Source organism: Oncorhynchus clarkii, chromosome 33 (assembly GCF_045791955.1).
Source record: "Oncorhynchus clarkii lewisi isolate Uvic-CL-2024 chromosome 33, UVic_Ocla_1.0, whole genome shotgun sequence".
In the NCBI taxonomy this organism is placed as follows: Eukaryota; Metazoa; Chordata; class Actinopteri; order Salmoniformes; family Salmonidae; genus Oncorhynchus; species Oncorhynchus clarkii.
This window is the reverse complement of record NC_092179.1, coordinates 39,406,501-39,415,642: the sequence shown is the minus strand read 5'-3', so window position 1 is coordinate 39,415,642 and position 9,142 is coordinate 39,406,501.

Genomic DNA, 9,142 nt, shown 5'->3' with positions numbered 1-9,142 from the left:
ACACACACACACACACACACACACACACACACAGCGCGCCAGGCCAGCAACGCATTTAGACCTCCCCACACACTAGTGATAGAACCATAGCTGGACAAGTTAACACTAACCTGACCAGACTGTCAGTACTAGTTAACACTAACCTGACCAGACAGACTGCTAGTACTAGTTAACACCAACCTGACCAGACAGACTGTTAGTACTAGTTAACACTAACCTGACCAGACACACTGTCAGTACTAGTTAACACTAACCTGACCAGACAGACTGCTAGTACTAGTTAACACCAACCTGACCAGACAGACTGTTAGTACTAGTTAACACTAACCTGACCAGACAGACTGCTAGTTCTAGTTAACACTAACCTGACCAGACAGACTGTTAGTACTAGTTAACACTAACCTGACCAGACAGACTGTTAGTACTAGTTAACACTAACCTGACCAGACACACTGTCAGTACTATTTAACACTAACCTGACCAGACAGACTGTTAGTACTAGTTAATACTAACCTGACCAGACAGACTGTTAGTACTAGTTAACACTAACCTGACCAGACAGACTGTTAGTACTAGTTAATACTAACCTGACCAGACAGACTGTTAGTACTAGTTAACACTAACCTGGCCAGACAGACTGTTAGTACTAGTTAACACTAACCTGACCAGACACACTGTTAGTACTATTTAACACTAACCTGACCAGACACACTGTTAGTACTATTTAACACTAACCTGACCAGACAGACTGTTAGTACTAGTTAACACTAACCTGACCAGACAGACTGTTAGTACTAGTTAACACTAACCTGATCAGACAGACTATGTGTTAGTACTAGTTAACACTAACCTGACCAGACAGGCTATGTGTTAGTACTAGTTAACACTAACCTGACCAGACAGACTGTGTTAGTACTAGTTAACACTAACCTGACCAGACAGACTGTGTTAGTACTAGTTAACACTAACCTGACTAGACAGACTGTGTTAGTACTAGTTAACACTAACCTGACCAGACAGACTGTGTTAGTACTAGTTAACACTAACCTGACTAGACAGACTGTGTTAGTACTAGTTAACACTAACCTGACCAGACAGACTGTGTTAGTACTAGTTAACACTAACCTGACCAGACAGACTGTGTTAGTACTAGTTAACACTAACCTGACCAGACAGACTGTGTTAGTACTAGTTAACACTAACCTGACCAGACAGACCGTGTTAGTGACTCTGAACAGAGACAGACAGTGCAGGTTTTGGAGGAGCAGCGAGTCTGTAGACCCACTCTGTGTGGTTAACCTATACTGAGCTATACTCGGCTACCCTACAGTAACCAGCTCTATGCTGTGATAGATCCGCTAATCTACATGAACTATCCTACAGTAACCAGCTCTATGCTGTGATAGATCCACTGATCTACATGAACTATCCTACAGTAACCAGCTCTATGCTGTGATAGATCCACTGATCTACATGAACTATCCTACAGTAGCCAGCTCTATGCTGTGATAGATCCACTGATCTACATTAACTATCCTACAGTAACCAGCTCTATGCTGTGATAGATACACTGATCTACATTAACTATCCTACATTAACCAGCTCTATGCTGTGATAGATACACTGATCTACATTAGCTGACTCTGAGGGGATTCAGGCGTTAATCCATAATCTCTCTGATCTGATCCCTCCAGCCTGTATCAGACCTGCTCTTCTCTCTGATCTGATCCCTCCAGCCTCTATCAGACCTGCTCTACTCTCTGATCTGATCCCCTCCAGTCTGTATCAGACCTGCTCTTCTCTCTGATCTGATCCCTCCAGCCTGTATCAGACCTGCTCTTCTCTCTGATCTGATCCCTCCAGCCTGTATCAGACCTGCTCTACTCTCTGATCTGATCCCTCCAGCCTGCATCAGACCTGCTCTTCTCTCTGATCTGATCTGATCCCCTCCAGCCTGTATCAGACCTGCTCTTCTCTCTGATCTGATCCCCTCCAGCCTGTATCAAACCTGCTCTACTCTCTGATCTGATCCCTCCAGCCTGTATCAGACCTGCTCTACTCTCTGATCTGATCCCTCCAGCCTGCATCAGACCTGCTCTTCTCTCTGATCTGATCTGATCCCCTCCAGCCTGTATCAGACCTGCTCTTCTCTCTGATCTGATCCCCTCCAGCCTGCATCAGACCTGCTCTTCTCTCTGATCTGATCTGATCCCCTCCAGCCTGTATCAGACCTGCTCTTCTCTCTGATCTGATCCCCTCCAGCCTGTATCAGACCTGCTCTTCTCTCTGTGTGGTAGCAAAGCTCACGCTGCTACCGAGCAGTAGCTGGCCTTATGTCTCTGATCCCCTCCACTCTGCCCCGAGGGAGGAGGCTGGGGGTTAGAGGCTGGGAGATGGAGGCTGGGGGTTAGAGGATGGGAGATGGAGGCTGGGGGTTAGAGGCTGGGGACTGGGGTTTAGAAGCTGGGAGATGGAGGCTGAGGGTTAGAGACTGGGAGCTGGGGTTTAGAGGATGGGAGATGGAGGCTGGGGGTTAGAGGCTGGGGGCTGGGGTTTAATCTGGGAGATGGAGGCTGGGAGACAGAAGCTGGGAGATGGAGGCTGGGAGATGGAGGCTGGGGTTTAGAGGCTGGGGCTAGCAGCTATGGGGCTAAAGGCTGGGAGCTGTTGGCAGGGGACTAGGGGCTGGGAACTGGAGGCTAAAGGCTATATTAAGCCCTGGTTCCACTCCACTGATTTAGCAGTTCCTGAGAATCACACCCGTCCCTTAATCTCTCTCTCTCTCTCACACACCCTCTCCCCCTCTCTCTTTCTCTCCTCCACTCCTAATATGGCCCACATGCACACACAGCCTGGTCTGGTCCAATCCCAAGCCAGACCTCTCCGTTACTATAGTGAGTTAATTACCTCGTCATCGCCCTGGCAACAAGTTATTTGGATTGATGGCATCCAAAACGTAACGTATAAAATAAAATAATGGACCCAGCAGCCACGAGCTTTGGGGGCCCTTATGAAGCAAAGGACTCCAATGTTAAACTCTCTATAAAATGTGCATTACTTTTGGCCAGAGCAAATAGGGCTCAAAATCTGCCAATAAGGGATGTGAACTGAAAATGTAGCGTATGTACAGTACCAGTCAAAAGTTTGGACACACCGACTCATTCAAGGGTTTTTCTTTCTTTCTTTCTTTTTTTAAACATTTTCTACATCGTAGAATAATAGGGAATACACCAAAACTATGAAATAAGACAATGGTCAATCCCAAGGTCAGTCCTTCCAGAACATTTCAAGCACTTTGAAAGTTTCTTCAAATGCAGTCACCAAAACCATCAAGCGCTATGATGAAACTGGCTCTCATGAGGACAACCACGGGACAGGAAGACCCAGAGTTACCTCTGCTGTGATGAAACTGGCTCTCATGAGGACAACCACGGGACAGGAAGACCCAGAGTTACCTCTGCTGTGATGAAACTGGCTCTCATGAGGACCGCCACAGGACAGGAAGACCCAGAGTTACCTCTGCTGCACGTTCTGACCTTAGTTCCTTTTTTACTGTCTTTGTGTTAGGTTGGTCAGGTCGTGAGTTGGGGTGGGTAGTCTATGTTCTTTTTTCTATGTTGTTATATTTCTATGTGTTTGGCCTGGTATGGTTCTCAATCAGAGGCAGGTGTCGTTCGTTGTCTCTGATTGAGAATCATACTTGGGTAGCCTGTTTTCCCCACTTTGGTTGTGGGTGTTTCATTTCTATTTAGTGTCTGTTCACCTGGCAGAACTGTTTCGTTTTCTCTTCGTTGTTATTTTGTGTAGTGTTCAGTTTTTTCAATTACAATATGACGAACACTTACCACGCTGCATTTTGGTCCTCCTCTCCTTCCACCAACGAGAATCGTTACAGAAACACCCACCAACCAAGGACCAAGCAGTGTGGTATCGAGCAGCACCGTTCTCTGGACTCATGGACTCATGGAGGAGATTTTAGACGGCAAGGGACCCTGGGCACAGGCTGGGGAATATCACCAAGGAAGAACTGGAGGCAGCGAAAGCTGAGCTCCTGTAATTTTCATCCTTAGAGTTTGTTCTTCTTTTTAAATAGCGAGCCAACGTGTTTTCGGCACTTTAATTTCCCTGACTCTGCTCCAAACTCCTTTTCTCACGGCTCTCTCTGCAGAAGACATACGCTGATCAATATGTTAGGAACATCACATCCAAATAAAATCGCAGAATCTAATCACTAGACATGTGGTGTCGGCACCTAAGGATGGTGATAGTGCCGTATGGTGAGGCTCCTGTGGTATCGGCACCTAAGGATGGTGATAGTACCGTATGGTGAGGCTCCTGTGGTATCGGCACCTAAGGATGGTGATAGTGTCGTATGGTGAGGCTCCTGTGGTATCGGCAACTAAGAAAGGTGATAGTACCGTATGGTGAGGCTCCTGTGGTATCGGCACCTAAGGATGGTGATAGTAGCGTATGGTGAGGCTCCTGTGGTATCGGCACCTAAGGATGGTGATAGTACCGTATGGTGAGGCTCCTGTGGTGTCGGCACCTAAGGATGGTGATAGTGTCGTATGGTGAGGCTCCTGTGGTATCGGCACCTAAGGATGGTGATAGTAGCGTATGGTGAGGCTCCTGTGGTATCGGCAACTAAGGATGGTGATAGTACCGTATGGTGAGGCTCCTGTGGTATCGGCACCTAAGGATGGTGATAGTACCGTATGGTGAGGCTCCTGTGGTATCGGCACCTAAGGATGGTGATAGTGTCGTATGGTGAGGCTCCTGTGGTATCGGCACCTAAGGATGGTGATAGTACCGTATGGTGAGGCTCCTGTGGCATCGGCACCTAAGGATGGTGATAGTACCGTATGGTGAGGCTCCTGTGGTATCGGCACCTAAGGATGGTGATAGTACCGTATGGTGAGGCTCCTGTGGTATCGGCACCTAAGGATGGTGATAGTACCGTATGGTGAGGCTCCTGTGGTATCGGCACCCCCTGCCAATTCCCAGCCTTAGTAGGTTGGTAGGCCTACTGTCACGCCAACATCAGTTTTGGGACTCTTCAAAAGGGATTGTTGTGATCACTGTTTTAGGTGTTTGTTTCTGGGCTTTGCTGTCTAAGCCGGGTCCAAGCAGTGTGTCCATTCCAGCCCAGTGTAGAGAACATTCATGTGGCTGTTTTGGAGCACCATGCAGGCTGGGTTTATGGGACTCTGTCTGTCTGTCTGTCTGTCTGTCTCTGTCTGTCTGGTCCTGTCCTGTCTGTCTGTCTCTGTCTGTCTGTCTGGTCCTGTCCTGTCTGTCTGGTCCTGTCCTGTCTGTCTGTCTGTCTGTCTCTGTCTGTCTGGTCCTGTCCTGTCTGGTCCTGTCTGGTCCTGTCCTGTCTGTTTGTCCTGTCTTGTCCTCTCCTGTCTGTCTGGTCCTGTCTGGTCCTGTCTGGTCCTGTCCTGTCTGTCTGTCCTGTCTGTGGTCCTGTCTGTCTGGTCCTGTCTTGTCCTGTCCTGTCTGTCTGGTCCTGTCTGGTCCTGTCTTGTCCTGTCCTGTCCCGTCTGTCCCGTCTGTCTGAGCAGGGTCAGCAGGAGCAGGTGATAGCTGTGTTCTGTGGTATTGTTGTCAGCTGGCACATCAGTTGGGCTTGGATCAGTGGGTCCAGCCAAGGGGGCGGGGTGGGGTTGACAGAAGGCTGGTGGTCAGACGGGCAGAGGATGTGTACATATTTGCCTAACCAATTGTCTGTCTCACTGGGTTGGAGCATAGAGTGCATAGAGCTACCACTGTTAACTCCTGCCTGGGTTGATCTATAGAGCTATAGATGTTAACATGACTCCTGCCTGGGTAGATCCATAGAGCTACCGATGTTAACATGACTCCTGTCTGAGTAGATCTATAGATGTTAACATGACTCCTGTCTGGGCAGATCCATAGAGCTATAGATGTTAACATGACTCCTGTCTGGGTAGATCTATAGATGTTAACACGACTCCTGTCTGGGTAGATCTATAGATGTTAATATGACTCCTGTCTGGGTAGATCTATAGATGTTAACGTGACTCCTGTCTGGGTAGATCTATAGATGTTAACATGACTCCTGTCTGGGCAGATCCATAGAGCTATAGATGTTAACATGACTCCTGTCTGGGTAGATCTATAGATGTTAACATGACTCCTGTCTGGGTAGATCTATAGATGTTAATATGACTCCTGTCTGGGTAGATCTATAGATGTTAACATGACTCCTGTCTGGGTAGATCTATAGATGTTAACATGACTCCTGTCTGGGTAGATCTATAGATGTTAACATGACTCCTGTCTGGGTAGATCTATAGATGTTAACATGACTCCTGTCTGGGTAGATCTATAGATGTTAATATGACTCCTGTCTGGGTAGATCTATAGATGTTAACATGACTCCTGTCTGGGTAGATCTATAGATGTTAACATGACTCCTGTCTGGGTAGATCTATAGATGTTAACATGACTCCTGTCTGGGTAGATCTATAGATGTTAACATGACTCCTGTCTGGGTAGATCTATAGATCTATAGATGTTAACATGACTCCTGTCTGGGTAGATCTATAGATGTTAACATGACTCCTGTCTGGGTAGATCTATAGATCTATAGATGTTAACATGACTCCTGTCTGGGTAGATCTATAGATGTTAACATGACTCCTGTCTGGGTAGATCTATAGATGTTAACATGACTCCTGTCTGGGTAGATCTATAGATGTTAACATGACTCCTGTCTGGGTAGATCTATAGATGTTAACATGACTCCTGTCTGGGTAGATCTATAGAGCTATAGATGTTAACATGACTCCTGCCCGGGTAGAGACAGGAGTTTTTCCTGATCACATAACCTGATCAGAAAAAACTCTAGGCCTCTCTTACACACACCAAGAGTACCAGGAAATGGATTACCAAGAAATAGAGTACCAGGAAGTAGACTACCAGGAAATAGAGAACCAGGAAATCGAGTACCAAGAAATCGAGTACCAGAAAATAGAGTACCAGGAAATAGAGTACTAGGAAATAGAGAACCAGGAAATAGAGTACCAGGAAATAGAGAACTAGGAAATAGAGAACCAGGAAATAGAGAACCAGGAAATAGAGTACCAGGAAATAGAGTACCAAGAAATCGAGTACCAGGAAATAGAGTACCAGGAAATAGAGTACCAGGAAATAGAGAACCAGGAAATAGAGAACCAGGAAATAGAGTACCAGGAAATAGAGTAGCAGGAAATTGAGTAGCAGGAAATAGAGTACCAGGAAATAGAGTACCAGGAAATAGAGTACCAGGAAATAGAGAACTAGGAAATAGAGAACCAGGAAATAGAGAACCAGGAAATAGAATACCATGAAATAGAGAACCAGGAAATAGAGAACCAGGAAATAGAGAACCAGGAAATAGAGTACCAATAAGTAGTGGGGGAGGTCTCTCAGACCCGGTCAGAGAAAATTCCTATGGAAACAATAGCCAGACCTTTATAGTAGTTCAAGACAATAGACAAATCCACTGTCTATGTGTAACTCTGTGTTGTTGTACGTGTCGAACTGCTTTGCTTTATCTTGGCCAGGTCTTTATTGTAAATGAGAACTTGTTCTCAACTTGCCTCCCTGGTTAAATAAAGGTGTTCTCAACTAGCCTACCTGGTTAAATAAAGGTGTTCTCAACTGGCCTACCTGGTTAAATAAAGGTGTTCTCAACTAGCCTCCCTGGTTAAATAAAGGTGTTCTCAACTGGCCTACCTGGTTAAATAAATCTGTTCTCAACTAGCCTTCCTGGTTAAATAAAGGTGTTCTCAACTGGCCTACCTGGTTAAATAAAGGTGTTCTCAACTGGCCTACCTGGTTAAATAAAGGTGTTCTCAACTGGCCTACCTGGTTAAATAAAGGTGTTCTCAACTAGCCTACCTGGTTAAATAAAGGTGTTCTCAACTAGCCTACCTGGTTAAATAAAGGTGTTCTCAACTGGCCTACCTGGTTAAATAAAGGTGTTCTCAACTAGCCTACCTGGTTAAATAAAGGTGTTCTCAACTAGCCCACCTGGTTAAATAAAGGTGTTCTCAACTGGCCTACCTGGTTAAATAAAGGTGTTCTCAACTAGCCCACCTGGTTAAATAAAGGTGTTCTCAACTGGCCCACCTGGTTAAATAAAGGTGTTCTCAACTGTCCTACCTGGTTAAATAAAGGTGTTCTCAACTGGCCTACCTGGTTAAATAAAGGTGTTCTCAACTGGCCTACCTGGTTAAATAAAGGTGTTCTCAACTGTCCTACCTGGTTAAATAAAGGTGTTCTCAACTAGCCCACCTGGTTAAATAAAGGTGTTCTCAACTGGCCCACCTGGTTAAATAAAGGTGTTCTCAACTAGCCCACCTGGTTAAATAAAGGTGTTCTCAACTGGCCTACCTGGTTAAATAAAGGTGTTCTCAACTGGCCTACCTGGTTAAATAAAGGTGTTCTCAACTGGCCCACCTGGTTAAATAAAGGTGTTCTCAACTAGCCCACCTGGTTAAATAAAGGTGTTCTCAACTAGCCTACCTGGTTAAATAAAGGTGTTCTCAACTAGCCTCCCTGGTTAAATAAAGGTGTTCTCAACTGGCCTACCTGGTTAAATAAAGGTGTTCTCAACTAGCCTACCTGGTTAAATAAAGGTGTTCTCAACTAGCCCACCTGGTTAAATAAAGGTGTTCTCAACTGGCCTACCTGGTTAAATAAAGGTGTTCTCAACTAGCCCACCTGGTTAAATAAAGGTGTTCTCAACTGGCCTACCTGGTTAAATAAAGGTGTTCTCAACTGGCCCACCTGGTTAAATAAAGGTGTTCTCAACTAGCCTACCTGGTTAAATAAAGGTGTTCTCAACTAGCCCACCTGGTTAAATAAAGGTGTTCTCAACTAGCCCACCTGGTTAAATAAAGGTGTTCTCAACTGGCCCACCTGGTTAAATAAAGGTGTTCTCAACTGGCCTACCTGGTTAAATAAAGGTGTTCTCAACTAGCCTACCTGGTTAAATAAAGGTGTTCTCAACTAGCCTACCTGGTTAAATAAAGGTGTTCTCAACTAGCCTACCTGGTTAAATAAAGGTGTTCTCAACTGGGCTACCTGGTTAAATAAAGGTGTTCTCAACTAGCCTACCTGGTTAAATAAA